The 24,189-nt window shown below is 38.9% G+C and overlaps 1 protein-coding gene across 4 annotated transcripts in view; it reads right to left on the reverse strand.

Annotated features, from left to right (window-relative positions):
* Positions 1–22,290, reverse strand: part of sema4c (sema domain, immunoglobulin domain (Ig), transmembrane domain (TM) and short cytoplasmic domain, (semaphorin) 4C) — a 147,951-nt gene extending 125,661 nt beyond the window's left edge. For all 4 annotated transcript variants that reach the window (XM_038297055.1, XM_038297053.1, XM_038297051.1 and 1 more), the window contains exon 1: positions 21,753–22,290. The gene's annotated coding sequence lies outside the window, so the exon portion shown is untranslated. The remainder of the gene's footprint in view (positions 1–21,752) is intronic.
* Positions 22,291–24,189: the final 1,899 nt, after the last annotated feature.

Consider the following 24,189-nt stretch of genomic DNA (forward strand, 5'->3'; position numbering starts at 1 on the left):
TCCCTTTAAATATAATTGTATACTGAAGCTATAGTTATTATTTTAATAAATCACAGCTATCTACCATGAACTACACGACAGCTATTAGATATCATTATCCTAGTCTGATCTTAAAAATCCCATAGGGATGATAGCGCTATTAGTATCTTTTTATTACAAGTATTTATGATCTAAAAGAACAAAAAATCCTCCAATAATAATTCTTGGGCAGACAAGATTCATTCTTTGTTTGGTAGGAAGCTGGAGTACCCAGAGAGAACCCACACATGCTCAGGGAACATGTGAAATCCATGCAGAAAGACCCTGGGCCGGGAATCAAAGCCAAAAACTTCTTGCTGCTGCAAGGAAACAGTGCTACCCACTGAGCAGCCTGGACAAAAATAATGTTGAAAAACAGAAAACTTTTTAAAAGCACAAAACTGGCAGAAAGATGTTTCTTGCCAGTGGAGAACATAAAGAAGGACAGTTTGAAACTGCAGAATCGTGGCGATTAACTTAGCTGTAGTGCTCAACCTATGGGAGGGCTTTAGAAATAAGCTTCTCCCTTACCATTCAGAACCATTCGCTGCATCCTTGCTGCTTGTGCAGGAGGATCCACCTCTTCTGGGTCTTTCTTTGGACTAAAAATCTACAGTTCCACCACTGTGCATCTATGTGCATCTATCTGCAGCCATTCTATGTTTATAAAATACAAGTGCAAACAGAGTAGGGGGTTGCCGCTAGCTATAGCTTATTTGCATAAAGGTTTGAGAGCTCTTTTCATTCTGAAAATAGCTTTGAATAGTTGGAACATTTTAAAGCTAGGTAATGAGAAGGTGAAATCTCATTATCTGAAATCACCGTGCAAAAAATGCAATAAAGATATCTCGTATAACCCATAGACAAATCCTAACCTGGTTAAGGGAGACATGCTAGAACCTGGTGCAGATGTGGAAAAATTGATTATTAACCACATATATCTTTGAACTTCATATTTGGTGTAAAATCAGTATCTATCTCCTCCTCAAACACCCCTGCTGACAATCTGACCACTGCTTCACTTCATAAACAGCTATGTTTATTTATTTTATGTAAACATTTCATTTCAAGTATTTTATTTCTTATAAGGATGTTTTATATTTTTACAACTTTATCCAAGGGTGTTAAATAGTTTGTATTTTCCCCCTGACTTTATCTGTATTAGTGTTTTTAATTTCTATCTGCATATTTGGTGTGCATTGTGGACCAGCTGGATCAATGAAATTTCATTATGGTTTAGTCAAGGCAATACATTTTTTTTGATAGAGAATGTTAAAAATTTTAGCTACTGGTGAGCTTAGCATACCAGACGGTGAAACTGTTTAAAGATCGTAAACATCTGAAACTTTCAATTCAATTACAGTGCTTTTCCTGAATTATGTATTTTTTTATGAATTATTTTTTTAAAGTTCTTGTTGGTGCATAAAGCTAAAAAAACATCTACTTTCCTTAAAAAGCTACTAAAAAGATGTTCTCAAGAGATGCAGAAATTGGGGTAAATTGTTTAAAGATTCCAGAATGCATGAAATAGGGAGCTAATTCATTCTCCCCCTGGGCACCTTCTCCCATAAATAAGGCAAAACACAATATTTTTCCTTCACTGTTTTGAAAATGGAAAAATGAAAAAAGGTTTTGAACCAAAAACACAGAAAATATGCCCATGTAATTAAGTCTTTTAATCTGTAAAGCCAAAACATCCTTTTGATCTTGTTGATAAACTAAGCAGGAGCAAATTCTGTTGATTATTTATCTTCTTATGAGAAGATTCTCTACTCAAAAAAAGTGCAACAATCTCAGGATGAAAAAGATTTTTGGCTAGATCTAAGATTCGAAGATTTGGTTAGATAGAGAATTTTTGCAGTGCTTTCAACACCATGACACACTGTGCTGAAACCACACCCAGCAGACTGCAGACAGACACACAGACCAAGGCTCTCATCCACAAGACACAGCAGCTAACTTCATTTCAAAATCAATTAATGAAAAACATGGTCTTTCTCCACAGGGAGGAAAAAGCCAATTTGATTAATTTAATCCTGGTACACAAATCAGACCCGCTTGGACCAAAATGGAGGGAGGATAGATGGTCAATGAATTTTAAAAGCTGGTTGGGGAGCATTTAACCATATCGTTTCAATTTGATACAGCTCTAAATGATTTTTTTTATATCAGTGGAACATCTATCTATCTATCTATCTATCTATCTATCTATCTATCTATCTATCTATCTATCTATCTATCCATCCATCCATCCATCCATCCATCCATCCATCCATCCATCCATCCATCCATCCATCCATCCATCCATCCATCCATCCATCCATCCATCCATCCATCCATCCATCCATCCTAGTAAGCCTGTTGTGGGGGTTAGCTGATGGGTTTCATTGGGATCCCTCCTTTTTTCCCTCACTGTCTCTTCGCATTAGGTTTCAGGCTCTTTAAAATACATTTTGTTGATTTTCTTGTGCTCGTAGAATCAGAATAAGGCATATGGGTGAGAGTGTGTGCAGCTGGTGCAACCTGGGGCAGAAAAAAATAATATAAATCTAAAAAAAAATAGTTTTCTTTCTCTCCTCCTCGCTGTTACTAAAACAAGAAAGACTTTTTTCTTAATAGGTAGGTGAAAAAAAGGACCATAAATAACACCATGCGATAAACTGTCCCATATGTCACACATGGGAATTTTTGTGTGTGCTCAAATGGTGTGATTTGAATGTGTTGGGAAAGGTGAAAGTTTTCGTGCTTTGGGAATTGAGTCAGTATTTCACTAATTGTAGACCTGTTTTGGATGAACACCTGTTGTTGATGAAACATATGCACAAAATAAGTTAAGAACAGCTCACATTTCTTTTTTTTCCCTGGTTGAGTAGTGCCTGTGTTTTGTGTCTGTTTCAAATCAGTGGTTAATTGTCACGGCAAGGACTCAAATTACATTCAGCTGAAACTCAGCACAGCTACAAATTTCCAATAAAGGCTTTGCAGCTCTCGCAACTCGAACTTGGGAAAAATACATGCATTCAACCAGAGACTGCTGCTAAATGTAGCTCATGTGTAAAACAGATTTTTATCTTTGTGCTATAATGATATTTCCTTACAGTTATCCTGATTCCTTTGGTAAATTTGCAAGCTCATCCTTAACACGTGGTAAACATTATATCTATTTCTCAAAACACATCACACAGTCATTAGCAAAATTGACTAACCTGCTCAGAGTCCTTCATCCAGAGCTCAAAATATATACGGCTGTTTCACCACTATCAGGATAACTTTTCATGCACAAGATTTCAAAAGGGTTAAGGATTCAAGCTTAAAATTCAAGGACAATTTGGGGAACTGTTTGGTGCTTTTTGCATAGATACTATTACTGTTCATTCATTAATAAACTGATCTAAACTTTGAAAACATTGACCATGTGTACTACTGACAACTAGCACAATGCTTGTTGATCTTTATAATTCAGTTCAGTTCAGTAACATGTATTTATATATAACACGCCATATATAACGTATAATTTAAACTGACATTTGCACATAAGGATCTATTTGAGTTTGTAAAACTATTTGCAAAATGAGGAAAGACACAGTTACTTACGCTATGTTGAGCAAAAGCCACAAGTGGTTTGGAAAATCGAACATGCAATTCTTTTCCCCGATATAAATTAACCATGTAAAAATACACCAATTAAAAGAATTCTTGGTACTACATTAATAGTTAATTCCTTTTTAAGTTGATAGGTTTATTGCAGTGAAGTATGTCAGAATTAAATGATTATTGTAATGCTGGCATACTTAACAATGCAATACTTAGCTCAAGGTTCTTGCAAAGCATGAAAGTTTTGGTGAAGAACAATGACAGCTAACATGTTGCACAGTGTGTTTGTAGAAGCCTGTATAAGAAATTTCCAAAGGATAATGTCTCAAGGAGCAAAAAGAAAATAAGAGTGAGTATGAAGAAGCTAAAGATGAGACGGTGGACGGAGTAAGAGAAGAAGGTGAAATTCAGGCTTGAAATTGATGGTGTAATTGTTGACTGCTGGGCGGCTCTTATCTATGTTTTTCAGGGTTGGTGTCTGGGCAAGCTGGCCTCCTCCTTGCTTTTCAATCTCTTTTTCTCTCCAGGAAAAAGACCAAACCTAACAACCTCTGTACATTACTATATTTTTCTTTCTCTCTCTTCCTTAAAGCTTTTGTACTCCACTCCAAATCACTGTCCCTCTCTTCTTTTATCTCCTATCTGTCATATTATTGTAGCCTCACCCTACAGATCACCCCCCCCCCCCCCCCCCTCACCTTCCTTGTCTTTCTTCAGACAACTTAGACATCACGCAGAGTGCAATGGGCTAGAAAAGAGCAGCAGGAGATGGGGGTTGGGGGCTATGGGGGTCAAAGGTGTGTCTACAGCAGGATAGGGGTGGGTGAGTTGGAAAACACTGAGCATGTTTCTCTCTCTTAACTCCCTGGAGTCCGCACCACCCCACCAACACCTAAAGAACAGTACTATTGTCTCTACAGCTGCTGATACAGCTGGAGTCAAAGCAGACTCTAGCACTGGATAGGAGGCAAGGCCAATTAAGGACTGAACAGAGCTAACACTAATAAACAAAGGCTGTTCTTTGTTGGCAAATTTCTTATAGTGGTATAAGCCCAATAAATAAAATAAATATGGAAGGTTTAATAAGTAAAAAAGAAAAATCTCACGTCTCCAGGTGATTAGGTCAAATGATAAATTAAGTATAATTCTATCAAACAAGATCAATGTGTCACCTTTTTTATTGTTTTTGTACTTCTGAGCTCCGATCATGGGTAAGTACTCTATTTTTGTACGCTGTATTGCTTGCAAGATTTTAAGACTGTTCTATGGGCTGTGAGAAACACATTTGCACATTAATATTGTATTACCAACAGCTTTATGTCACAGTTTGACCGTTTTGGTTTGTATTTGCCTCAAATGGATGTGTTTTACTTCTACAGTCACTGTGTCTCGATTCCTTCCTGACTCACAACTTTCATTACTGACAAATTGCTGCGTAGGTACGACCAAAATAGACCCTTGGTCTATCTCGGTCTGACAGTCAGAGAAGCATCAGCAGAGAATTGCAAGCTGTCTGCGCTTCCAGTTTTATTAAACGTGTTCTGACTGCTAGTCCTAGTCAGTGAACGCACCATGCTGAGTGCTTCCAGGTCTCTCAGACAACACAGTATTTGAAGGGAAACTATATTTCACATTTGTAAGAAAATAAGGGGGCAAAACATGAAGGAGATAACAAGAAGATTTTTGACCTCTATCTGTAATGCAGCATGCTGTGTTTGGAAATGCTGGCAGCGGTGTTCAAATCTCAGTGTTAAAGTAATGAGCATGTAGACTATTGTTTTACTAATGGCGACTGTAGTTGCATTACTTGCTAATATGTGATGCTCTATTTAGGTTGAAATGTGCAGTTATTTTCTCTTGGTTTTGAAATTGTGCTAAAACACTGTTTTAAAGACTCTGTTACACACATGGTGTGGCATCGGCTCTGTTCACAATATGAATTATTAACAACTACTCACAGCAGGAAGTCTAGGAAAGCTATTTTAACTTCTACTGTGACTTTGTCTTACAGTATAGTTTTTGAGAAAACATTTGAATCAAACAAAACAATTTAATGGAAGGTTAAAGCTTTACAAAAACAAGGAACAAACACTAAGTCCTAAATGTGGCATTAGGTTGTGGTTTTTTTTCCCATCTGATTACTCCTTCAAGATTTAACACTCAGAACAATGAAAATCTGCCCTTTCTGGTCAGGACTGCCTCCAAGAAAGCTTTTAAAAAAGATCCTGGGGAGATGTGATGGAGGTGATCAAAGAGGCTAAGCCTGACTGAAGGTTTTTCTTTGGGCTTAAATTGGACAGCACCTATTGAGTAAACATTTCTTGTAAGTTAGTTTTTAAGATGAAATCAAGAAACGTTCTTTCCTATCTTAAATTTTTTTTTTTAAAACACAGCCAACAACAAATAAATATGTCTACTTGAGGTGTCTACTGTTAGAAGGTAAGGCCTTCTGATGGGATCCCTGCTTTAGGTTTATTATGTACCATAATAAAGCTGAAGGAAATTCAACAGGAAGTTGCCATGATTTCTGTGCAGCAAATTTCCTACAGGTCTCTCTTTCATTAAAGCTAAGAACCAGAGCCTGTATTTGTCAGAGTGACGTAATTTTCGTCCTGTCCTAAAGGCATCTGATAAGTACGTCAGGGGCCAAGGGGTCCCAATCCTCTCTATACTCAATAAATCCAGATTGTATTTCAGTGACATCTAGAGTTAAATAGGATAAGTTCACCTCAACTTTAGGGAATTTGGAGCCTTTTAAAATGTGTGAAAAAAACCTTCCCCACTCTGCTTGAAACAAGTCCTCAGTGAGAAGTAAAAGCCACATTGCTCCATCATTGGTTTTTGAACAATTAGGAGTAGCATTGACTTCCCATTTAGACTCTGTAGGCTGTTAGGAACACTGCAATAACTTTGAATTTCCAATTAGAGGTGCCTCACTGTTCATACAGCTGTTCTCTTTCCTAATCATGGCTAATGACTAACTGATTTTCCAGCAAGGCTGCAGGAAATAGGCAGGGTAGCTCTCAGCCTCCAAAAAACTAAGCTACTCCCACACAGTAACTCAGAGGAGATCTCAGAGACCAGTCTTGCAGGGGCCCTCCTGCTGCTGATAAGCCTTGCATGGGTCCCAATGTAGTGCCTACCCCAGAGAGAGACCATTACCACTGCTGCAGCTCCTTCCCGGATAAGCTGCAGCTTACCAGCCTAGAAGCCACAGGGCAGCTTTTTTATTGTTCCCTCAAAACTTTATGTGTGAGCATGGGGCAATGGCTCAGGAGGAGCGGTGTCTGTAACACAGGCTCCAGCAGACCCAGTTCCTGTGTGTGTTGTTGTGTGTGATGTTGCACGCTCCGGGCAGTTCCTGTACACTGACGGCTGGTCCCACGGTTGGGAGGGTGAGCTCTGTCAGACCAGAACAATGCCAGAAAAAGGGCTGCAATAAAAACAAACTACCATGCTCTGGTTAGCACAGGAAGGAGGAGGGTAGGGGCCTACTTTTCTTTGCACACCCCCTACTGAACTACATCTGCATCATTATTCACATCCACGCATAAAAGCACAAATATCTCAACTATACATGAGCCTGTGTTCTAAAACTGCTCTCCTGTGACGCTACCCTGAACACGATATGGAGAAAAGAGCAAATCACAGCGAGAGACAAGAGCTGAATATTCAAATCGTATATCATTCTAAGTTCACATGAAGGACACACAATTTCAACAAATATTGCTGCCATCAGTACTTGACAAGAATCGCCACGATCGCATATGATCCTGGCTTTGAGTATCATTCAAACAACAAAAAGTGAGAAAGAGAACAAATTCGAGAATCTTCGATACACAGAGCACTGAGCCAGAAAAGATCTGCTGACTCAGAACAAATTAAACAACAACCATCCGTACTGGGGCCTCAGAAAAAAACACTAAGTACCTAACTGTGCCCCCAAAACACAACTGTACCAGCTATCTGTTTTGTCACAGAGTGTATGATTCTTTCTCCTCTGTTTTGCTACAGTTTCAACCCCAATTAAGAACAGACAAAATGACAAACCTCTCATAATCAAGACAGAATGAGTCGGTAAAAAGGTAATGATTTCTTTCATGTGTCTTTGGCTCAGTAGAAAATAAAGGCAAGCCTGGAGTAAATTAACCTCTTCAGACAGCGCTGCAATATTCAAAGCATTGAAGAACAGATACAAAAGTTTATGCCCATTTATTTGTTCAGTATCCTCTAGCTGGCTTCTTGGTTGGATGTTCACAAATAGCTCTATATTATACAATATTTCTTAGTCGAATACTATTTACCTTATTATCATAAGTGTGCAAGGTATTTTTCTTAACTGTAGCTTAGCTAAACTTGCTACCATGTAGCCTCTATCAAGTTGATTAATGCAGTGTTTATTGTGCCGAAAATTAAAAATGCATGAAAAGAGAAATTTAACTACCAGTATTATTTTTTTAAAGGGTTTAGATTCATGAAATTTACAAAAAAAAATCTCTAATGCTGCTGGAGTAATACTAAGGTTAAAATAATGGAATCTTTAACGTCATATTCATTGTTATCTACATTTTGTTACTAAAGCAAAAGCTCTTTATAGGACAACTGCAACACTTACTGCTCTTCCTGGGCAGTAAGTGCTATAAGCTCTTATTCTGTTTAGACATCATTAGTGGAAGTCCAGGATCCAAACAACTGGCTGATTAAAGTTGCTATGTGCAGAGGTAGAGTCATCTTTAGGAGAAAAAAAATGTAAAAAGAGCACATTCTTGCAAGTGTATGCACAGGAATTTTACTTATGTGTAAATGCCATGTGGATATAGTGTTAGCATTATTAGCAGTTACCATAGTTTGTTTAATACTGTTTCCTGGTCTCTTACTAAGTTAACCCTTACACAGTACTGTTTCATTCCTAGACGGAGCCACCTATGAAGCTAGTTTACTTTACCTTTTCGAACATAGATAGTGTTGTGCTTCTATATTATTTTTCAACTTCTACCTTCTTGAACCCTGGTTGGCTTCGGCAGAAGGTTGCTTACACTGAGCCTGGTTCTGCTGGGGATTTCTTTGTGTTTATCGAGAGTTTTTCCTCTCCACTGTCTTTGCATGCATGTTTAGAGTGAGTGGTTCATGCAGATTCAACAACATAATGCAAGTGGTACCGTTCAGTAAGAGCAAACCCTGTCAATGACTCAACACAATCATCTGGTTTTCCTTAGATGGAAAATTTTACACCAATCTTTCAGTATGACTTGACTTGAGTTAATAAAGTACCTGATAGTTGCAATCACCTTCAGTCATCTAATTTGAACAAAGTGCAAACGTGGAAGAAAATTAAGCTACTTTTACACTCTGGATTGTCCAGTAGGTTTTACTTAAGCCCAGCATTAGCATACACATTATAATATGAAAAAAATCAGACTTTCTTTCTCTATGCACGGTCAAGAGAGGTGGGGGTTAAGGGTGTAGAAGACCCTGGATAGTTTCCAAATTCATGACAAGGAAAAACCTCATCCCCATGTTGTCTAAAGTTCCAGTAAAAAAAGCTGAATCACCAATAATAATCAGATGGGTGGTGATATTTTCTACATTAACAAGATATTAAATCAAAGGTTCTGATCAGGGGGTCTAAAAAAATATCTTCAAACTTTTACATATTAGAAACTCTGGCATAGATACAGATTCTGAAGTTGAAAAAGTCCTAAAGCAAAAAAAACTATTGGACGTATTTTTGTTTAAAGAAATCTCAGTCTCTATGGGCCGGATTTATCAAGATCCAATTTTACGTGCAGTAATTTGCGCTCTCGCAAACTGGAATTTTGCGCGAGGGGCTGATCCATGGTTTGCGGGTGATTTAACAAGAGCGATTGCGTAACTGGTGGCAGGTGCAAAACTGTTGGAGACGCCCTATTTAAATGATGGTTTTGCGCGTTTTGTGGTTTGCGGCATGGCGAGTTTGGACAGCAGAAGGCGCAAAAGGAAATTCGACCCCATGGAAGTGGAGGTATTGGTGGATGAAGCCAACAAACATTTAAGTGAGCTACAGCAAAGAAGTGTGCCTGTCCAGAGAAGGAACGCTATATGTGAACAAATCTGTAATAAAGTAAACGCTGTTGGTGAAACCTTGCGAACAGTGGATGAAGTAAAAAGAAGATACCAGGATATTAGAAGGCGACCCAAAGAAAAACTGGCATATAACAAAACATCTGCAAACAAAACAGGAGGGGGCACAGTAGATGAGATGCCTCTGACCAGCATTGAGGAACAAGTACAGCTGACGCTCTGTGAGGAGCAAATCACTGGAATTGCAGCTTCAAAATGGCAATGCTGGATAAACGATATGTTTTGATGACCGTTTCCTCGTTCATTCCAAAAATATTCACACCGAGTGAAAAAATGCGTTCTCTGCGTCTCCTTGCTTCATTTTAATGTCTCCTTCTTGGGACAATAACCGCTGCCATTTGTGCGCAATTACGCATACAGACCATTTGCACCTTCTTTTGAAACGTGTTAATTATAGAGTCAGATACCGTTAGCAAAATTGCTTTCAGGTTTTATAAATCACTTTGCGAGTGCTAAATTAATATATTTACATGTTCTCCTCCCACAAGACGCACTTTTGCGTGTAAACGCCCCATATTGCATATTCATTGCAGAAAAAGTACTAAATGGATAAGAGGCGCTATTTAGCACGTTTTAAAGACCAAATCCTTTTAGCACGCTGTTGATAGATCAGTTTGTACATTTTTTAGCGTGCGCAGTGAAATAGCTCACGTTTTAATACACGCAAACCTTTGATAGATCCGGCCCTATATGTACAAAAATCCAAGTGCAGCTTTGTTGTATCTATCTACATATGCAAGGGCATGGCCTTTACTCTACAGTCAGCTCTCCAGTAAACGCCATGGAGGAGATAATGCCCAGCAACAATGGGAGCTTCTCCAAAAACAAAGCATCCTGTTAAGTCATGTAAAACAGCAGACTACCATAAAACTAGCCAGGCAGAAACAAAACGTTTTCCTATCTATCCCTCTAATCCAAACAGCTGCACTTTTCTGACTCTGCTTTGATTTTTTCCAAACCAATCCCTTAATTTTCTTTAATTCTTGAACCATGAAGAAGATCTTCACATTTCTTCACTAAATCTTCCGTATGTCGATATTTAGGACACACTCCCCTTTTAATGAAATCTCTAATAAGCAAAAATCCATTTCACCTTGTAGCTCTAATTAAGTGTCCTGCTTTACATAAATCCTTGAAAAGAAACCAAGTTATTGAGCGGGGCAATTCAGCGATAAACAGTAAGACGGTGAGAGAGAGCAGGTGGAGGCGGGCGGCAGATGGCCAGTGGTGGTCAGCTGTTTAAACACAAGTGGGTCAGGACTGCCCTGCCCTTCTTTTCTACCAGTCATTAATTATGCAGAGCCACCCAGAGGAACTCCACCGAATGTCTTCTTCAACTGTGCTGCTCTGCAGAAGGAAAGCACCATCCTTGATGTCATGACTGGAAGCTATGGATTTCTCTCCATCTGTTCATTCACTTAGATCAGAAAACAGTAATTACATTTGGGTGATGTCTCTCTCCGCTGCACACTAAGGTTTTTGTTTTTTTTATTTATAATTGCATTGATCAGCTAAACAGAAGTGAAATTGCATGTCGCAATGAAAAGCTTTGACAATCAAAACTTCCATGGCGAAAAAGGGGAAAAAAAGATTGTCCTGGCCCCATATTTGATTCCAGGATGTCATTATGCTCCATATTGGGTTTTCCTGAAGTCAGTTTTTCCTGGAAACATTTTCCCTTTTTCCCTCTGGGCTTATTTATTTATTGATTTGCCCCAAAGGAGGAATGTAACATTCATCGCTGGCGACAAATATTTATCACTGCGTTGTATTCCGTGCTCAGAGAGTAGTACGTTTTTCTGATAATGAAGTTAATTTTTGACAGAAACGTCAATAGGACTTCATTTAATTTGCGTGAATTGATTCGTTAGAAAGGGGGGAAAAAAAGATCCATAATGGCTGCTCTCTGGGCATTCAGCGCACTGGCACTTCTATTAGAAACCACCAAACAGATTATACCACTCTCTGTTGTATCATTCTATTCACAATGGGCTGAATATGCACTTGTCTGTTCAATTAAAGTTGAGATATATAAGTGGCGAGTGCTTACACTTTGGCAATGCAAAAATGACCTCATTGGGCTTCCGAAACTTAGAGGAATAGAGGGAAAGGAAGTAGAGAAAAAAATATGATTGTCACTAAGAGAGAGTGAGAGAAGGAGAGGATACTTAAAGAGAGGGCATAGATGGAAAAGAGAAAAAGCATCACGTCTTAGAGCAACCGCAATCAGAGCTGCTGCCAGAAGCCCCTGAATCCATCCTCACTGCCTGACGGAAACTTCTCAGCAGGTCTCTCTTCCACTAATACATGGCCACAGGTTCTGCAGTGAAGTGCATGAGCTCCAGAATGACTAAAACTGTTCCTTAAAGAAACATCAGATATTATAGAATTTAAACATTTTTTAAAAGGATTTTCTATGATAAACCTAATTAATTAAAGCTTTTTTGTTGATTTCTGTATATTTTCATGATATTCAACATATTATCAAAGAAAGACTGGGTTAGCTTAATCTAAAAAATTCAATTTCTCACATAGTTTGCTTATACTTTCATTTTTTGTTATTGATCTGACAAAAAAATGTCTAGTTTGATATTTGACTTGGTGTCTAGCTGTAAATGGAACAAAGCAAACATTACAGAAGAATTGCACTAAAACTGGGTGAGATCAGCGATGGAGGTTTCAGCAGAGAATAAAGAGACACACTTCTTCCATGTATTTTGTAACATGAATTTTTCTGCTGTTTGCTTTGCTACCTAGACCAGCCTAGTGTGCATGTTTGTGCACGTGAGAGGCATCCTGTCAAACCCAAGGCTTACAAAAAGATTATAATCAATTTTTCCAACAATTTAGATACAATATCTATCTATTGTCTGCACACACAAAAAAAATACATTATCAGCCAACGTTAAAGAGAATAAATGCAGAGGTGGGATGTATAAAAAGCTTTAAAGCAACACTGTATAACTTTTAGCAACAAGGGATGCCAGAACTATAACTTCCAGATATAGTGCCCTGAAAACAAATGCACTCTTTCCAAATTGAAAAGTCTCTGACTGTGTTTTGAAATCTGATAGCAGACATATTAACCTCTTCAGAGTCAGATAAAGGTCACATCTGTTTAGTTTCCTAACAACAACTTTTAGTTTAGTTAGCTGCCATGTTTAAGTTCAGACTGCCATAAAGTGATGCTCTGGTTCACATGACTCATTCACTGATCCTCTCAAATTACATGGGCCAGTTTTTAAGACTGCAGCATGGAGCATCAATATGCACCAAGTGTTGTAAATAAATATTTTATTATATCTGAAATTAAGCTGATACTTGGATCAGAAGTAATGGCTCCTTTTATTTTAAAGTGTCGTTGCATTGCGAAGTGCTAATGCAAACAGTAAACAGCCTCTTAACGCTATAGATTTGCCTCTATACCAAACTAGGAAGCTTTTCTGCAGAAGGTCCCCATCCTTTCATGGTTGCAATTGAAGCTGCAGTAGAGTTTGCGAAATGTTGGATGTTTTTGTTTGCGACAGTAGGAAAGAAAAGGATTTTTCTTAGCCCCACTTCCAAATAAATGGTGTAGATTGTCCCCAGTAGTTGTTGTTATGTAGACTTTATTGTAAATTTATACTCTTTGCTGAAGCTTTCTTTTCACTATGCATTGTGGTGAGATAAACAGCGCCTTTTTGTCCAGCCTGATGGCTAATTACTAACCAAGGGCTGTTTTTAATTGTGGATGATTTTTAACTTTCCCATTTTTGCCACCAATATGTTAGTAAGTTTCCGGGCTCCACATAAAACCCTCAAGTCAGTAAGCTGGGTTATAGTGCGTAAAAAAAATGTCATGATATGAAAAATGACTCTGACTAATAAAAAATGTGTTTCTTATTCATTGTGTTCTCATTAGCATTGATTAGAGTCAGCGTCAATAAATACCCATGACTAAAGAAGAGTCCATTGCCATGCAATGAAATACTGATTAAACACTTGGCCTATTCAACCAAAAGCCAGATGTTAAAGTTCACAGTGAAAAAAAAAAAAGTAAAATTGAATGTTTGCTTTACATTTAGTAATAATCTATCCAGATGTGGAGAGACTTAGAGACCTTACCAGGGGACTTTTGGTCTGGTTTTGGTTTTTCTAGTTATTGGGCTGCTGAGAATTTTGCATTTACTCAATGCTGGTCCAAATATTGCATACATGCTTATGTTGCTGCAGTATCGACCCATCTTTCTATAGGCTAAAATTATCACCTAAAAGCCTCAGTTAACATCCAATGAAAAAAAAAACTGTCAAACATTTAAAGCAGGCATGCCCAAAGTCGGTCCTCAAGGGTTGCTGTCCTGCAGGTTTTAGAGGTTTCCCTGCTTCAGCACAGATGATTTCCATTGATTGCTGATTAACAGGCTTTTGCTGAACTGCAATCATCAGAATAAGTGGGGAAACCTCTAAAACCTGCAGGACAGCGGCCCTTGAGGACAGACTTTGGGCATGCCTGATTTAAAGTAAAGTAATAATATTCAAACACCTTGCTGAGGGAGCCAAAGTTCTTCTAAAAGATAATTAAACATATGAAACATCAACAGAATATATATTTTGATGTGTTAAGAAACGGCTTTCAAAGTTAACAATTTTTGAATTTTAAAAAAGGGCGGCATCTTGCAAAGGACTTCTTCAGCAATCAAACATCCAAACCTTTTGTGAAACGGTGACTGTATTGAAGATATGACTATATTCTGCTAGGAACAAGAGATCAAAAAGGAAGAAAAAACAAATTAATGATCTGGAAAAATAATAAACATAAATAACTTTTCCTGATTGAGAAGAATTAGAAGAATACATTAATATATACTACAAGGAGTATTTTAGTTGGCAACACAGGGCCTGATGTGCTAATTAGGTGCTAATAAGAATTATTACCACGTGTCTCTTTGTTCAGATTGTGGGGGTTTCCTCACATTCTGCTATCACCGGGATTTGTTGTTAACACATATCTTTGCTAACTATGACAGCTTATTTATCTAGCAGTAAATGTTAAACTGTGATAAGGAGGCCGGTAGGATTTTTAGAACCAATTTGCTCCTTTACCACCGTTCATTAAGCATGCTGTCATTATAAGGAAGTCTCCACCCTTACTTCTGTTGAAACATCAGTCCGTCCGGCCTAAGTCTGCCCCCCACTGTTCCCCATGAGATCTCACATGACCCATCTGCTTCAGCTTTCTGGCCTTTCTAAGGGCCATTTCTGGTCAATACAAACACACACTCACTCTCTAAGGTGCATTAAAGACATGGTGGATGCTCTATTCTGTTTGGGTGGCTTCTTTTTCACAGGGGGCGAATCCTGAGATGAGAACTCTCTTCACCCGCAGAAAGGGATCTAGAATTATACCTGAAATGTTATGAAAAGGTCCCTCCACTAAAAGTCTAGTGCATCAACCATTGCTGAACAAAAGACGACAGACAACCTTTTTCCCCTCTCTATATTTAAAATAGACTAATGGGATTCAAACACTTCACTGAGCGTGAGGTCAAGCATCAATGGTCTCGTTACCACGGGATTTCATTGTGCATTCAGCTGCCTGCAGTCCGGGTTACAGAAACAGTGGCGTTGACTTGATGCATTTAGCACATTGATGGAAATTAAGCTTGCACAAACATACATGAAGCAAGCAGACAGGAGACATCTGGTGCAGTGACGACGTAATGCCTATGATGCACTGTGACCCTTATTCAGCGATGCCACTGTGTGCTGCAAGGGCAAAGAAACACATAAGGGGGAAAGAATAATAATACAGTAAATTAGACAGACAGAAATGCATCAAGATCATTAGACAATAATAAATAAGTGTGGACAAATAACACAAAATTTTATAAATTGTGAAATTTTTTTTTAAATCTGGCTTTTGTTAGACAGTGCAGGTTTAAGAAGTCCATATATTGTTCTAAAGTGGCCTTAATCATGCCTATACCTTTAAAAAAATATATTCCTTTCTGTGATCACAAATGGAATAGATACCTATGTAAATACATTACAATATTACAATCTCAAATCTATTTTTTTTAATTCTCAGTTTGGTGTTGATATAAGAAAAAGTTTAATTCTTCCTAGCCAGTAGGTGGGGAACTCACCCACTTTCATTCTGAGGTGTTGGTTGGGTCACTAATGCAAACCAAACTAAACCAAAAATGTTACTGACAAGTTCATAAGAATAGCAGCAACTTTCGTATGACTTTCCAGCCTCTTTGCCATAAGTCAGCACCAGCGCTTAAAAGATTGACCGATGTTCACCCTCAGTTAAAGGAATAGTACACCCAAAACATGATTAGCCTTCATTTTCTACTCACCCCCATGCTGAACAACACTCTGGAGTACTTTTTTGATATCTCAAATGCATCTGGAGATCTGGGAGGCTTCTTGCTGTCTGCTGACATTCAAATAATGGAGGTCTATGGTGCCTGAGACAGAAAGGTCCATAAAAGTCCACAAAAAACGTGTCAATATTCCTCCATACTGCTTGTCCAATATATTCCAAGTGTCCTGAGTGGGTAGCGTCCATAATTTACTCAAAACGAAGTCATTTAGAATGTTTTTAGAGCATAAACAGTAGTGTATAGGATTTCCTAAAAGCGCGTTCACGAGTCTACGGAAACCGCGGCAGACCAAACCAGATGAAAGTGCGCATTCAGCGTCTGCTCTGCAGATAATGCAAGCGTAGAAGAAGAAATGTGCTGTTTACCTGTGCAAAGAAAGAAACAACGAAAGAAAAATGTCTGAGGACTTCAGTGTTGAGGGAGCCATGAGTTCTTTGCCGAGCTGAATGCGCACTTTCATCTGGTTTGGTTTGCCGCGGTTTCCGTAGACTCGTGAACGCGCTTTTAGGAAATCCTATACACTACTGTTTATGCTCTAAAAACATTCTAAATGACTTTGTTTCGAGTAAATTCTGGATGCTACCCACTCAGGACACTTGGAATACATTGGACGAGCAGTATGGAGGAATATTGACACATTTTTTGTGGACTTTTATGGACCTTTCTGTCTCGGTCACCATAGACCTCCATTATTTGAATGTCAGCAGACAGCAAGAAGCCTCCCAGATCTCCAGATGCATTTGAGATATCAAAAAAGTACTCCAGAGTGTTGTTCAGCATGGGGGTGAGTAGAAAATGAAGGCTAATCATGTTTTGGGTGTACTATTCCTTTAACTTTGTTTTTGTTTAGGTTTGATTCTGATTAATGTAACGTCAAGAGGAAGCCATTTCTCATAGAGCCTCAGATCCATTTCATTTTACTTAAGCCTCCTAGTGCTATAGGTGCAAATTCCTTTGATATGGACTTTGGCATCGCAACCAGAAGTAAATAGATATTTTAGACCTGTCAAATAAATAAAAAAAACAGGTATTATTATACAATATTTTATTTATTTAAAATGTATTATTTTATTCCGCATCAATCCAGACAATTTCCGGATGCACTATTTTTGAAAAGTGTATCCTTTAATGAAGCTATCACAAGCCGCAGCATTATTTTGATTTGCTGCTATGGTAAACTGATTGTGGTATTCTCACAGTGCAGAGAATTGGTTCCTATCTTTTCTGTCACTAGATCTTTTTCCAACGCAACAGCCTGCACATTGTCTGGAACCAAAATATCCTAAATACTACTAGGTACTCTGCATACATTGAACCCCTAAATTCAAATGTTTTATCCTTGAAATTTGCATTAAGTCCATTCCTTCAACACAAGCTGTCAACAATTCTTAAAATTAAGATTTAGGGCATTGAATTTGCAGCATTCACCTTCAAATTTGGAGCTTTGGATTATATTCTATTTCTCCAGATAAAGTAATATAAGGAAAGCGGGGAAGACAAAGCGAAATAGTTGGAAACAGCAGTGAGTCAATGACACTCAGAAAAAAACACAAACAGCCACAAAAAAAGGATTTAAAGGTTCTCCTGTCTCCCTGGTATTGAAATGATATTAAGAAAACATTAAAGGAATAGTACACCCAAAACATGATTAGCCTTCATTTTCTACTCACCTCCATGCTGAACAACACTCTGGAGTACTTTTTTGATATCTCAAATGCATCTGGAGATCTGGGAGGCTTCTTGCTGTCTGCTGACATTCAAATAATGGAGGTCCATGGCGCCCGAGACAGAAAGGTCCATAAAAGTCCACAAAAACGTGTCAATATTCCTCCATACTGCTCGTCCAATGTAATCCAAGTGTCCTGAGTGGGTAGCATCCAGAATTTACTCGAAACGAAGTCATTTAGAATGTTTTTAGAGCATAAACAGTAGTGTATAGGATTTCCTAATAGCGCCCCCATGCGCGCTCACGATTCTACGGAAGCCGGCAGACCAAACCGGAAGAAAGTGCGCATTCAGCGTCTGGTCTGCCGATAATGCAAGCGTAGAAGAAGAAATGTGCTGTTTACCTGTGCAAAGAAAGAAACAACGAAAGAAAAATGTCTGAGGACTTCAGTGTTGAGGAAGAGCATGAGTTCTTTGCCGAGCTGAATGCGCTGGTTTGGTCTGCCGGCTTCCGTAGAATCGTGAGCGCGCATGGGGGCGCTATTAGGAAATCCTATACACTACTGTTTATGCTCTAAAAACATTCTAAATGACTTCGTTTCGAGTAAATTCTGGATGCTACCCACTCAGGACACTTGGATTACATTGGACGAGCAGTATGGAGGAATATTGACACGTTTTTGTGGACTTTTATGGACCTTTCTGTCTCGGGCGCCATGGACCTCCATTATTTGAATGTCAGCAGACAGCAAGAAGCCTCCCAGATCTCCAGATGCATTTGAGATATCAAAAAAGTACTCCAGAGTGTTGTTCAGCATGGAGGTGAGTAGAAAATGAAGGCTAATCATGTTTTGGGTGTACTATTCCTTTAAACGGCTCTTTGAAGCAGCATGCGTGTGTAACTGAACCACCTAGCTCAACCCTGTTGTTCTGCAGTAAATGTGTGTCAGTGTGTTGTTTGCATTTTAGCTGAGTGTGCGAGAGGAAGCCAAGAGAAGATGGAAAGGAGGCTGGTTGTCAGGATGTGAAGTCTATTGTCTGTCCTACAATAAAGAGATCCAGTCTGCAGGAGCGCTGTGGCTCGCTCCATGGAGGCATTAACATGCGGGGCCCCGAAAGCTGTGTCTGGTAGAGTTGTGTGTGAACAAATACAAAACGAGCCTTTGTTATAGCATAAAGTCGATTTCAAGTTATTAGCATTGTATAAAAACAAAACTAATCCAGATGTATTAAAGACCAAACCAGTTACACTGACAACTCCTCGTTACCCTGATCTACTTCATCAGTAAAACAAATGTAAATAATGTTTATATGAAAGGCTCTGAGTTTCACTTGATTAGGATTAGACTCTTTTGGCCGCCGTGACTTTTCAAAGTCAGCATCCTAGAGATGAACCACTTAAGAATGATTGCTTAACACACACTTATTTATTGAGAGTTCAAAATACTGGCAAGAGATTTTATAAAGAGCTTGAATGCTTGTTTTTAAGGCCCCTATAATTTTGTCAATAAAGTATTTCTTAATGTAAATAGAGGATTTTGGCAATATTCAAAGAAAACATAAAATGCTTGAACTAGTTCAATTTGTATGTAAAAACATCGCAACTATTCAGGAATGATGATGTCATAACCACACCTCAAATTGACCCTGGAATCGGGGGACATTTCTGCAGCAACCTTAACTCGTCTCTTTTGATTATTATTTATATTTTATTTTTTGGTTCAGTTCAGATACTGAATTTCATCACCACATACTTCAGTTGGAATAAAAAAAAACTTTTGCAAACATTTTTTTCAATCTGGACAACCCTTAAAATTAAGATAACAGCAAAAATTAAGATTGATCATTTAAATTAGGTTAAAATAACCATTCAGAATAGGTCAAATATTCAAGCAGTAAAAATCAAGGTAATCTTCACCAAAAATCCAGCTAAGCTAAACTACAACTTCAGAAACTATTCTCACTTTAAATAATTACTGAAGAACTTCGGTTTATGATCCTACACAACAGAAGGTTATAGAAAACGAGTATTTTAAAACATAATGCGAAGAAAATGAAAAATAGCTAAAAAACTTAAAGCAACCTTTATTTATCCTTAACTTAAAAAACTTTTTATAGTTTAAATTGTTTGTACCTTTAAATCAATCTATTCTATCTCATATGAGTGAATGAAACTTCTGCGGCTGGGGCCCCAAACCTGACTTCAGCCCAGGGGCCCAAATCTTCCTGGATCCAGCCCTGATAAATCCCCACCAACCTAATGAAAACCAGTGGCTCCAGAGACAATGATGCAAACCTCCCAGCCCTCCAGCACAGTGACGCTTGCATAAAACCTACATCCTCCAGCCCACAGCGTCATAACATGCCTCCACTAACCTCTCCGACAAGCATTATAGTGTCTGCACTCTACCCCCCACCCCCCTCCACTGTCTGTTAGTTAACTGGCGCTGGCACCATCCAGCTTGTAAATCCCCCCCATGAATCCCACCCCACTCAATGTCCAGAGTGGACATACGCCCCGCCGGCCCTCCCCCTCTCCCAAGCAATTACAATAATCACTCAACTGAGGCTAATACTTACTTCATTAGGTAAATCTGTAAAAGAATAGGGAGGTAACAGCACTCCAAAGCAATATTTCCAGACTGTGGATTATTGCAAGGGTTTACTTGAGTCCACACTCATAATAAAGATGCAAAAGCTTTTCTGCAAATCAAACATATTAATGTTGGTATAATTTGCTACATATGAAGCATGTCATGATCAGATTATTTTGACAATATAAAATCTAAAAAGCTGTAAATCTGTGACCTCACTGATGACTTCACTTAAAGCAGGTGTGCTACTTTGCTATATTTTTACTTTAAAATTAAATGTTGCCTTCATCGGTACTAAATTTAACTGCAGCAATAAACAAATAAATGAACTAAATTGTAATGCAACAATACTGGAGGAGGAGTTTTTTTTGGGAACGATCAGGTACAGATACTGCTGGGCTGTCAGAAAAGAAGATGTCTGTCCAGCTTAAATAGAATGGCTTTATAATGGAGGCTGAAACTGTAGCGGAAATCAAGCAGAAAGAAATCAGTATTTAGCTATTTTACAGGTGGTCACTATGCAGGGAAACAAATCACATCTTAATTATCAAAATGAAAAAGAAACATAATTGCTGAACCCCCTGCAACTTTAATGCAACTCATAAGTATAAGATTTTATGTCAACAATCTGCCAAAAGTTGCTACTTCAGCTGTAATATTTGCTTAAACCAGCTGATCAGATGGATGATGTCTCTCTTGTCATGGAGTCAAAGCACACATAAATAGAATAAACATTTTCTGTCCACCACAGCACTTTACACAAACTTTGTTTTTTTTAATCTTGCTGTTATTTCAAATATTATTCTTCCTTATGTTTATTTTTGCTATGAGGATAAATAAGAACCCACTGATTATATCCTTTAAAATGTTCCAACAGTCCTCAAAACCCAAACTACAGAGTGAGAAATGTCCTGGAATAAAAAAAAAAAAAAGCACCAATGGCACAAAGATCAGCAAAGCACTACGATCTTGAAGACAAAAACACAGATGCTACTTTTTTCATAACGCAGACAGTAGAGTTGCGCACATCAGGCTGCCTTAAGCTTTGTGTTGAAGATTGCATTGATTTGAAAGCTTCTCAGAGATGTTTCCTCTCCAGCCGCTCCTGGCCGCACTGCGCTGTGTTTACTCTGTGAGGTAAAGTTGCTGAACCCTGCAGCTGGTGAGCCAACCTGAGCCCAGGCGGACCGCTATGCCAGCTATACCAGCCCCAGCAGCAGCGCGCTGGATCTCCGATGCGTTATTTCTATCAACCATACAGATATCTGCTTCACTGCAACAGTTGAAGCTCCCCACTCTGCTCCTTTTTCTTCCCTTTCTTCCATGTTTTACTTCTCTCCCCCCTCACAGCCCTCTGATCTATCCCTTAGATGAATAACGGCACCAAACTTACCTTATTATTACGCTGATGGTGCGGATGATCTCCTGCCTTTTCCTCCTCTGCCGATGGATCCAGCAGGCTATCCTTCTCCTCCCACCGTCACGTTTGTTGTTGGATCTTTTTCTTCTTAGTTTGAGTTAGAAATTATTCCACATCCCCATCAATTTCTGACCAATCGTCTCCTCGCCCCTCTTGTGTCCTTCTCTGATATGAAATGTTTGGACTAAGCAGCAAATCGTGCCATAATGATCCTGTCATTCAGTTTCTACACAGAACAACTCGCTCTGTGCGCACAACTCCCTCCCAAGGCTTTGTAACACGAAACCAGAGGAGGAGGAGGAAGAGGAGAGAGGGAAAAAACGCAAAGAAAGAGGAGAAAGCGTGAATTTAATCCACTAAGTGGGACGAGTTGGACGGATGTGTCCGCCTCAGAAGTTTGAGCAGTCGAAAAGAGAAATGTGAGCGCTGCGTCTCGGTCCCAGGCTCCGCTAGAAACGATGAGTGTTGGTGCGTGGCGCTGCAGCGTGTGTGCGCCCCCCCAGCCTGCTTCTGCAGTACGCAGCGCAGCAGGAACCTGGGAGGATTTCAAAAAAAGGCACAAACTGGTCCCCGCCCATTAGCCCCTCCGTGCAAGGGCCCCGACATCCCAGGGCCCCTGCTGTAACCCTCACAAAGCTCCACGAAGGCAGTTTTTATTGTGTGCATAGTAAAGGTTTGTTTGGGGGCGCCCCCCCATCATGGAGGCTGACCCTGGACAACCCAGAGGTGCTTTCTAATGAGGCACTCACAACAAATGAGCAGTTGGTGAAGGAAACAGGAGGGTAGAGCTTTAGACCTCGTTTTAAAATATCCCACATTCAAACATCTATAAAGGTCAGGTTAATAATTAGTTCCCACTCATATATAACACTAAATAACACATTGTGTTGGAATCAACTTTTTTGTGAAAAATAATTAAATAAAGTTGCAAATTGTATTTGCCAAGCTGTAAAAACCCTGAATTCAAAGGTTTTATTTGAGTTCAATGGCTAATGTCCAGTGAATCCTGATGCTTACTTTAAAATGTAGGTTGGTAAAACTCTACATTGACTTTTAAAAACAATCTTTACCACAAGTAAGGCATATGTTTGGAAAAGATTAAAGAACCTTCAGCGACAACATCTCCTACTTATTGTATTTTAACCTTAATAGCTCAGGTTACTCATGGTAGGAAGAGTAAAAAGAACATTTCCTGAAGAATGACTAGTAATGCACTCACAAAAATATCACTTTAGTACAAGTAAAAAGTAGCCTACTGTAAATTAAAACTACTCCCAAAAGTACAAATATTTCCAAAAGTCACTTAAAGGAATAGTGGAGGAAGTTAGTTTTCCGGGTGGATCATCAAAATAAGTGGTCCTCCTAGCTGTCAGTCATTCTGGAAAATATTTACGTAAGGCTGTCCTATGTGCTCGTCCCCATTTCCACCTTCCGGTGGTGAGTCTGACACAGTGGAAAAATTGTAAATCTTCTTTTGGAAAGTAAGCTAGTATGAGAGATGCAAACAACAACATTAAAACAGGGTGTGCATGAGCCCATTTCTCTTCGTGCACGCTCTGTTTAAATGTTGCTGTTTGCATCACACATGTTCAATAGGGATTCCCTCTAAGGAGTTGGTACAGAGTTGTGCTTATTTTTTAAAGTGGAGAGGGCGGGTATTTTATAAAATTCACAAAAATCCTCACAATACCTTTATATAAATGTAACAGGGTAAATATAACCAGTTACTACCCAACTCCACATTTGACTTTAGAACCCCTTTAGGATTAATTAGAGTAGAGTCCTTCAGTTAGAGTCAGGCCCTAATCATCAATGTTTGATCCGATAATCGTGTTTAATGAAAAAAATGGTCAGAAATTCCCTAGAATAAATTACATGATTCTCAAGAAAGGTGTGCTAAAGAGTTAATCAACACTATCAATTAAAAGTCTGGTATTATTTAATGTATGTGTGACAGTAGATACGTAGCCTCGTGAGACCATCCTGATCTCGCAAGCTTTCAAGATTTCACTCGCTAATCAGTCTGGAGACTCTCCGTTGAAGAAAATTTGGAGCCGTTAACCAAACGAACGTCCAATCAGCGTTGGCTTTGAGGCGGGTTGAGGTCTGACGCAGCGAGAAGCGCGACCGTTCAGTCTTAAGAACATGGCGGCTTCATCCGATGAAACTAGCATTAGCGTGGCTATCGAGCAAGTTTTATCGGAATTACAGAGTATTTCTTCACTGAAAGAAGAGAAAAACACTGCTCTGGAGGCTTTTCTCAGAGGAAAAGATGTTTTTGCTCTTCTCCCGACTGGTTTCAGCAAGAGTAGCCTGGCTTGTGGTTGTGTTTTCATCGTCGGTCTGTTAGTATGTCATTTGCTTCGTTGATCTGATTGGTTTATTTGGCCCGTCTATCACCAACATAGGC

Source organism: Cyprinodon tularosa, unplaced genomic scaffold (assembly GCF_016077235.1).
Source record: "Cyprinodon tularosa strain WSP-4 unplaced genomic scaffold, ASM1607723v1 ctg380, whole genome shotgun sequence".
NCBI lineage: Eukaryota > Metazoa > Chordata > Actinopteri > Cyprinodontiformes > Cyprinodontidae > Cyprinodon > Cyprinodon tularosa.